At 44.5% G+C, this 8,842-nt stretch overlaps 2 long non-coding RNA genes across 2 annotated transcripts; one reads left to right on the forward strand and one right to left on the reverse strand.

Moving 5' to 3' along the window:
* Positions 1–253: 253 nt before the first annotated feature.
* On the forward strand, positions 254–3,283 carry LOC138225073 (uncharacterized). The gene is made up of 2 exons (XR_011183657.1): positions 254–653; positions 1,742–3,283. It is a non-coding gene; the product is annotated as an uncharacterized lncRNA (long non-coding RNA).
* A 323-nt stretch (positions 3,284–3,606) lies between these two features.
* On the reverse strand, positions 3,607–7,030 carry LOC138225050 (uncharacterized). The gene is made up of 4 exons (XR_011183604.1): positions 6,938–7,030; positions 6,577–6,644; positions 5,370–5,471; positions 3,607–4,484 (listed from the first exon to the last, which is right to left on the reverse strand). It is a non-coding gene; the product is annotated as an uncharacterized lncRNA (long non-coding RNA).
* Positions 7,031–8,842: the final 1,812 nt, after the last annotated feature.

Here is an 8,842-nt window from a genome sequence, read left to right on the forward strand (position 1 = left end):
CCGGCAGTCCGGATCCAGTGGAAGGCTGATCCACTCCGGGTTTTCCGTAGCCGGCAGTCCGGATCCAGTGGACGGCCGATCCACTCCGGGTTTTCCGTAGCCGGCAGTCCGGATCCAGTGGAAGGCCGATCCACTCCGGGTTTTCCGTAGCCGGAAGTCCGGGTCCGGTGGAAAGGCCGATCCACTCCGGGTTTTCCGTAGCCGGAAGTCCGGGTCCGGTGGAAAGGCCGATCCACTCCGGGTTTTCCTTAGCCGGAAGTCCGGGTCCGGTGCAAAGGCCGATCCACTCCGGGTTTTCCGTAGCCGGAAGTCCGGATCCTTTACGATGCACGCAAGACTACGTTACAGATCACCGGAGTACATTATACAGTCAAATAAAGATAAGGTACGCACAGCTTTCATGTTGTGATACTTAGACATGGTTTGGAGACGTTCCCTCGTGTGTATTTTGAATTATTCAAATGCGTGTCGCTTTAATTTGGAAGCGCATCATTTCAGTGCATGAGTTTACCTGTTATATTGGGCGAGATTTCACACGGATAATCAAACAAGAACGAGTTTGCCCTGGAATCCATTCCACTGCCCAACCTGAAAGTCAGAGCATGAGAACGGACGGATTGTATGGCGATTGTGGAGTTGCTCGACCACATCAAGTAGGCGAGAAGTACACTCTGCTACTACGACATACGGTCTAATTATTCAATTTTCGATTATTTCTCATCTTTAGGCTATTTCTACATCTAATAACGAGCAAGTATAATGATTAAGCCAATGATACATTATATTTTAGATTCGGTTCAGCAGTATTGAGCAGTAAAATAACATCAATTTGTCTACAGGAAATGTCAGAATTAGAAGCCTTCTTTACACCATTTTACCGATCTGTTCAGAGTGTTTTAACAACAGAAAAAACAAAATCAAACGTAAGGTTTATGGGCTGCTTTGAGATAGACAATTATCATCTATATTACTTTTAAATCTTTGCACACTGTGTATCTTTACCGGGTCGATTCAATGTACAATTTTGTACTGACGCCTTAACCTTATTATTCATACAAAATCTGTTTGACAATAGTCATGTTTGATTCCACTCACTTTCCCCAAAGAGGTGCTCCAAAATAGTTTGACAAGATATTGTGAGATTGCGAGAGGGATCTGAAGTATTTATTAGTACAAGTATAACTAAATTGTTTTCCTTGTAGTCTAATAAAGGTTGTAAATTCTTCCATAGTTTCTGATGGGCTACTGTTAGTTTCTTAAAAGCATCAATACCTAGTTCCTGAATGATTAAATTAGGGAAACATACATCACCTACTTTGCTTAATTTTGTAAATAATACTGTCGGTATCGGTATTAGATGCTCTAAACCCTGTAGCATTTAGGCCTCCTTCTGCCCGTGTTTGACAAATAGCAACCATGAATAAAGTTTTTTTTTTTATTTTACTAAGGTAGAGAACATCAAATCACAAAATCACCTTTTTGAAAATCTTAATACCAAGATATTTAATCACATCTTTTACATGTATATTACGTACGGAGCAGACACTTTCCAACAGCCACCAGTTCACTTTTCTGATATGTAAAGAAAGACCAGAAACAGAGGAAATGACTTGTAAAGGCATTTAATTGCTTTGTCCACCTCTGTGTGCTTTCTCAGAGAGAGAGTTGTATCCTCAGCCAATTGGGAACACCTGTCATCTCTTTATCCTGTACTTGAATACCCTGAAACTATTTGTTATAGGGGTGTAAGCAGTGGGAAGAGGAGTGGGCTCGTGTCGAATTGCCTTACCCGTTCCCAATCTGCAGGAGGTCCCACGACGGCAGGTAGCTGCTCCAGTCGCTGGAGCTCAGTTCGCTGTCGACGGAGGACGAGGGCTCTGGCTCGGGGGAATCACGGCTCCACAGCTCCTACCTGTTGCAGAGTGTTTCTGCCCTGCCGATGGCCTCTGTGTTTTAGAAGGATCTGTCTCTTTTCGCTTGCTTACACCACAGGTTTCATCGACGATAGTGTGCATCCTGAAGCAGTGAGTTATCAGTCTTATTTCTACTGAGAAACAGTTCAAGCACTCACAAAACAATAACCAGGAGACAGTGTATGAAAAAGAATTGTAAGACTTGCAGAGTAGATTTAAATAGACAGTGGATGTCACACTGCGTGCTTGAATATCAGAGATTCAATTCATTCTTTCCTGTAGGTTAACTTCCTGTTTGACATTGTTCCGCTGTCACTTCTTCACAAACTCATAACTCGCCGTGTTCAATTTTGTGTTGAGTTACAGGAACCTCAGCATCAGATGAAATCCTCTTCAGCGCCCCAGGGAGACTGGGGGACTTGCCAGATTTTCAGCTTTATCACTGGGTCCTTTGGCTCAGGGCTGTTGAGCAAAGTGCTCCCCTCTGCTGGAGAGCCACAGGGGCACTACAGAGCGGCCTCGTGTTCCCTGCTCCTGCCCGTGCCTGTGGACGGCCAGTGTGACCGCGCGCGAGACAAAGTAGTGCATTCGTGGTGTAAATACAGAATGTTCACTAGCTGACTGAGGAAAGTTACAGAGACGGGAGTATACGTTCTGAAATAATGTGAACCACTGTTACTACACACAGACAGACTACTTAAAAATCATGTGGCTTTTTAAGGTCGTTTTGTCTGCCTAAAGTACGTTAGATTTGTCACAGCAAAGAGTTTGAATACTTACAGAATGCTGCAGCTAGAATTGTTACTTGGAGCAGAAAGAATGACCACATAACCCCCATACTTCTCTCTCTTCATTGGCTTCCTCTCAGGTACAGGGCGGACTTCAAACTCCTTCTACTTACTTACAAGGCTCTCAGAGGTCAGGCACCTGTCCTGCCTCACAGGGATGCTGCAGAGGAGAAATACTGTCTGTCATGGGCTGGGCACCATGTGAGTTGAATGCTGCATCAGTGCCATGGATCCAAGAGGGGCATCATGGATACAGCTGTCGTTTAGGAGGATTCTGCTGGTCTGCAGAGACCTGCGTGGGGTACTGACATACAGATAACGTGATGGATGGATGGATTAATACCCGCATTCATTTCTTTCTTTTTTTTTAATGATATAATGTTAGCATGCCCAAAGGGGTTGGGCAGCCAGTTGACCTTGGACCCCTAGAGGATTTTATTCTCCTTACTGAGTCTTTGGTTCCTTTCCTCCATTGTCTTCAGTTCTGTATTCACAAAATGTATATTTACCTGCATTGTTAAGCGCCTTGGGGCAACCTTGTTGTGAAAGGCGCTATATGAAAATAAATTGAATTGAATGGAATGACAGAGTCACGGCTTTTCCAGTTTCCTCTCCTATTATCTTCTTTATCTGCACTCTAAAACACAGTGAAACCTTGAACCTTTCAACTGGACCACTGCCGTTCTACATCACAATGACTCTAACTAGGACGGAGACTTGAATGGGATGAAAAAGGAAAAGGCATTATTTGCAGGAAGAAATTAAACTGTTCCACCTGATCACTTGCTAAACAAAGTGATTCACTGGAGTGGAGGCGGTGAAAGCTTTGTGAATCAACTTACAAAAGGAAACATGTAAGAAACGTGGCTCCCATATTTAACCCTTGAAAAATCTATGAGTGTTATGTGGAGGTGAAAGTATTGTTCAATTATTCTAATAAAGCTCACTCAACTAAGACCCAGAAAAGTACAAGAAAAGTACCTCTCACCTAAGAGGAAATACTAACAAGTAGGATGTTCAAATGAAAAGCATTAAAAACTGAATGATCTTCAGTAGCTGAAATGATAATTGAGCTCTGGGTCACAGTGCTCCTGAAAAAAAATCAAATTTCAGCAGACACCCAAGGACAGCAGGTGAGCACCATGCTGAGCCAGTGTATAAGTGTATGAATCACAGTTTCAAGGAGCTTTTTTCAGTTTCGTTCCACTGATCGGCCAACACGGGGGGAACTTCAGTCTTACTCGCCCTATTGCATTAAGAAACTGTACAACATTCTCCAATAAGAACTTGCGACCTCACCTAACGAAAAGCAATTTGCGTAGCAGGGAAAGACTGGACTCCCACTGGGGATTTTTGTTTTTCATCCCGATGGTGATGTGCACTATATAGAACGTTGCTGGACCCATGTGCAATTGGTGTCATTTCTAATCTAGAGGTCAAAGCTGTGAAACTTTCAAAGAGATGGAAGATCTCTTGCGAGACACCAATTCACAGAAGGGGCTAATGAGATCTTTGCTTGAAGTCTCATTGTGCTGCACTATTTCATTTTTCAGTGGGCACGACTCACAGGCATCTAAAATCATCTCAGTGACAGACTAAACAGGCCTCTCGCAAAGACTCGGGAACAGACACAGACCTTATCATCTCTGCTCCTCGGGAAGCGTGCAGAGATCACATTAGATGTGTTGCTCAAGCTCTTTATTGTCACATACAGTAAACCCAGCAGTGTGGTCAGTGCGGGATGTGTTCTGTCCTGACGGCAGGGTCAGCAGCCAGAGGAGACCTGAAACACAAGACGGAGAGGTAAGACATTGATTCCGACAGAGAGAGCTTTCACACCGGGTTACTGACAAGAGGAGCAATAAGAGAAGAGTTGTAAAGACACGCCGAAGAGAATATTCTCATCTAAGAGGAAATATTAACAAGTAGGATGTTAAAATGAAAAGCATTAAAAACTGCATGATCTTCAGTAGTGAAATGATTACTGAGCTCTGGGTCACGGACAGCAGGGGAGTGAATGAGTTGTTTATTTTGTTTCCTGTGAATTATGTAGAATTCACAACGTGTTCCAATTGTACAGGAAAACCATTGAGAGCAGATTCACTTCTTCTGCACCAGAATGAATGATTTCCATCTTCACTCTAGGGTACTGTACTTTACAGCACTGTATTGTATTCTGCATATATGTCTGTTATGTACACATTTTCTTTCTCACTTTGTCTCTCTGTCCATTTGTATCAGTTTGTTGGAGAGCACCATCACACCAGCATCACAACATTTATTCTACTGCCTTATTAAGCAAATGTCTCTACTAAATTCTTTTTATATATAAAACATTTTTTGACATGATATACACAAATGGCTAATTATACTTTCTGATTATATTTCCATCTTAGAAATGAAGCATTTCTCTCCTGCAGTTTGAGGTTGTTAAATAGAAAACTGGATCACTCCAGGGCCGAATCTTCTCCCTCTCTTACATTCGTTCACGAATGATCACAAGAGCAAACACATAGACTGGCTTCTCACAAAGTGTGTCAATGACACAGTCCCGGTCAGCTTACTAAAGGACCCAGAAAATCACCACGGGCCAGTCTGAACAGTTTCACGGAATGGTCTGTTGACTTCTCTTTGATGTTTCATGTTACAAGAGCAAAACAATACTCACTGATTTGAGGATAATTGCGCCATCCCTCCAGCCTACTGAAATGAACCGTCAGACTGCAGAAGCTGTCAGTGACTACAGGTCCTTGGGACTGGTCAGAGAAACCTGAGATGAGACAAACGTTGTGAGACCATTTATAAGCTTGTGACCTCAAATTAAACGGAAGTCAGACATTTTCAAAGGGGGCAATACTGCGGCACAGTGGTTAGCATCGCTGCCTCATAGCACCGGGGCCCTGGGTTTGATTCCAGGGCTGCTGTCTGTGTGGAGTCTGCATGTTTGTTCGCGCTGCAGGGGACACCTCACCCCCACAGACACAAACTCACACCACAACACAATCAACCCGCCAGTATCAGTTTGTGTTCAGTGCTGGGGAGGTGCCTTGTCCTTGCAGAACAAAAACAAGGTGATCAGGACTGACGGCAAGATTCAGGTATTCAAGTACCCAGTAAATCCAGGGCTCAAATGGGGGAACTGTTTCACGAGCTACACAACATCCTCACACACGATGACAGAGCCTTGGAAAGCCGTGTGGAGAGTGAGGTGCTCGTACCCAGCCGGAGTTAAAAGACCACGCATTGAGCAGAGCAACTGAGCAAAAGCACACTATCGATCTACCCAACCCAGAAAAGCACACATCTCTGTGATACAGAGGCTAAGGCAACATGTGAGTAAAGGATTTTGAATCAGCAATTGTGCTGATGAGCCAGTCAGCAATTTTTCAGAAACAGCAAACATGTCGTCAGCCTCCAGGAGCTGCAGAAGACTGTGAGATATAAAGGAGTGAAACCAGGGCAGGAGAAACTGATTCCTCGTGTAGGAAGCTGAGGAAAAAGATGCACACCCTGCAGACTGAAAGGAAGACAGCACAAACTATCAGTAATGTCAGCCTAGAAGAAAGTGTAGTGCAGTGTGTTGCAACTAAGTTTTTGTTCAATATTTGTTTTGTCTGAAAGAGAGTGTTTTGATCAGATACATGCAATACTATTTCTTTCTCATTCTCTGTCTTTGTATGTCTTATTTGGATCACACCATAAAGTTCATAACCCAGCCAGTTGCTTTGGCTCTGAAAGCATCCCTCAGCAGGGACAGCCCTGATCCCCAAACACAGGGCTGCCCTTCCCACTGCCCGTCTGCTCTCTGCCCAGTGGAAGTAGCGTTTCTGCCCCACAGCTGTGTGAGAGAAGATGACCTGAGAGCACTAACCCACCTCTGGAGAGGGAAGAGTCTCAGCTGGAAGGGAGGAGGAGCTGCCGGGCTGCCGCAGACAAGGCGCCGCTGAAATGATAGAGAAATCTTTTAGAATCAAACGTCACCTGGCCCAGTGTTTAAGCTGTAGTACATGATCACATTAGATTATTAAAACATGCAGACTGCCATTTCCATTCTGTACAAAGAAAGGGTTTTCCATTGTAGAAAACACCACTGCAAATCCAAAGCGGAGTGCACTGGGACTGCAGTCCAGAGAAACCCATCATGTTACAAGAACTGGAGGCCATTTCACACCAAAACTGTACAATAGGATTCTTTCTGCACACCCAGTACTGGGGGCTGTGTCAGAGGCTCCTCACCGTTCTGTGATGATTTTAGCCGTCAAATCGGGCAGGAGGCAGGCGCTCTTCGGGAGCTCTGCTCGCGTGCTATAACTCGGACCACGCGATGGCACAATTGCTTCCTACATACAAACAGAAACTTCAAACAACAAAACCCAACAAGAAATCTGTGCACACTTGGACTCCTGCTGCAGCTGAGGAGCTGTCACGCACACACCTCCTGTGTGGGTAGTGTTGGCCGTAAGACGTGTTGTTCACAGAGAGAAAAAATACACCATAGCAAGTCAGCACTCAAACAAACCAAAAGGCCATTTTTATTGAAGTTGACGCAGCTGGCCACACAAACACTCACTGGGTCTCTTCACCAGGTATCCACACAGACAGCACCCCAGGAAACCAGACCCATGAGAACAGGGGCAGAGCATGCAGACTCCACACAGACAGCACCCAATGAACAGGACCCATGAGAACACGGGCAGAGCATGCAGACTCCACACAGACAGCACCCCAGGAACTAAATCCAGGCTCCCAGCGCTGCCACCCACTGCGCCGCCGTCTCTCACCTCCACTTGCAGATCATGACGCGACCTTAGACCGGAGACTCCTCACTCCTGCAGCAACACACCCCAGCAGGAGGAGGCGCCGACGGACTCGCTCATGGCGCAGTGAGCCCAGCGGTGTGAGGCTGGTGTCCAGCGCTGATGTGTCCCTGATAGTCCTGTCCCACAGTCACCGTTTCTTCCACAAAATACTCCTGCCAGCGCTTTTTAGACTCAAGTTTCTTAAGTTTCTGTTTTTCTCGGAGATTAGATTAAAAAAGCCGCCTGTTGACCTGCTGGAGGTCAGACCCGCTCCGGCAACAACTACTGCAGCTCCGTTGCCCCGGCAACCACGTTTTATTTAACAAAGTAAAATAAACACAGGAGACAAACAAGACAAGAGAGCTCAGAAACCCACAGACACGACGGCAGTGGGTTTTGTTTCTGTGTCGAGTTGATAAACCAGGCAGGACGAGCGCTGCAACACACTAGAGTACACATAACACAATCAGGGGTACACAAGACTCCTGCTCTTTACACAAACAGGTTCAACAGGTCAATAAAGAGCAGGTCGGCACAGCTGTCATGATGATGTCTCATTTACAAAGAGTCTAAAGATTTGCTCGTCTCTTCCCAGAACAGCTTCACTCCGGAGAGCAAGAAACAGCTCCTGCCGAGTCCGTCTTGTAAGACAAACATAGAAATCCGAGACACGGTAAATACACTGACATTGTATAATTAATTCTGATGCTCAATCAAATCTGCGGAACACGTGTGGAGCGCAGTCCAGAGCACTATGGAGACTACATTTCCCACAAGCCCTGTGGCGACTTCCTTTTGACGTAATCGAGTCGCGTCTTTTTATTTTTAAATATAACAACAATACATGCCATAAAAACAAGAATACATATAACACAGAGTATAGTCAGGGGTACATACGATAATACATGTACATGTTATGGAAAAAGATTAAACAAGTAATCTTGTTTAATAGTAAACAAAAGCAGATGAGGTCCGTCCATGTTTCAAATTGTCTGTACAGACGCATTTACATCCGTTTTAAAGTGTTTAAACATGGGTCTCCTCTCACAGCATTTCGTTAATTATTATATCGTGGAAGTATCATATTTTTTTAAATACAAACGATATTTTCATATTACTTTCAATAGGTTTAAAATGTAGTATTATTTAACTTCTTTAAAAGTAATGTCAATATTAGTTTCCTTCTTTACGTTATCTTTCAGAGTTGCTGTCACAAACGTCACAGTTATCATCTGTATTGATTTTCAATCTCTGCACAACGAGGATCTGTACGGAGGCGCTATTGGACTCGCCGCCATAGACTCGTGTATCTCTGTCGCCGCCCAGTGGACATTTCTCGAAA

Source organism: Lepisosteus oculatus, chromosome 25 (assembly GCF_040954835.1).
Source record: "Lepisosteus oculatus isolate fLepOcu1 chromosome 25, fLepOcu1.hap2, whole genome shotgun sequence".
NCBI lineage: Eukaryota > Metazoa > Chordata > Actinopteri > Semionotiformes > Lepisosteidae > Lepisosteus > Lepisosteus oculatus.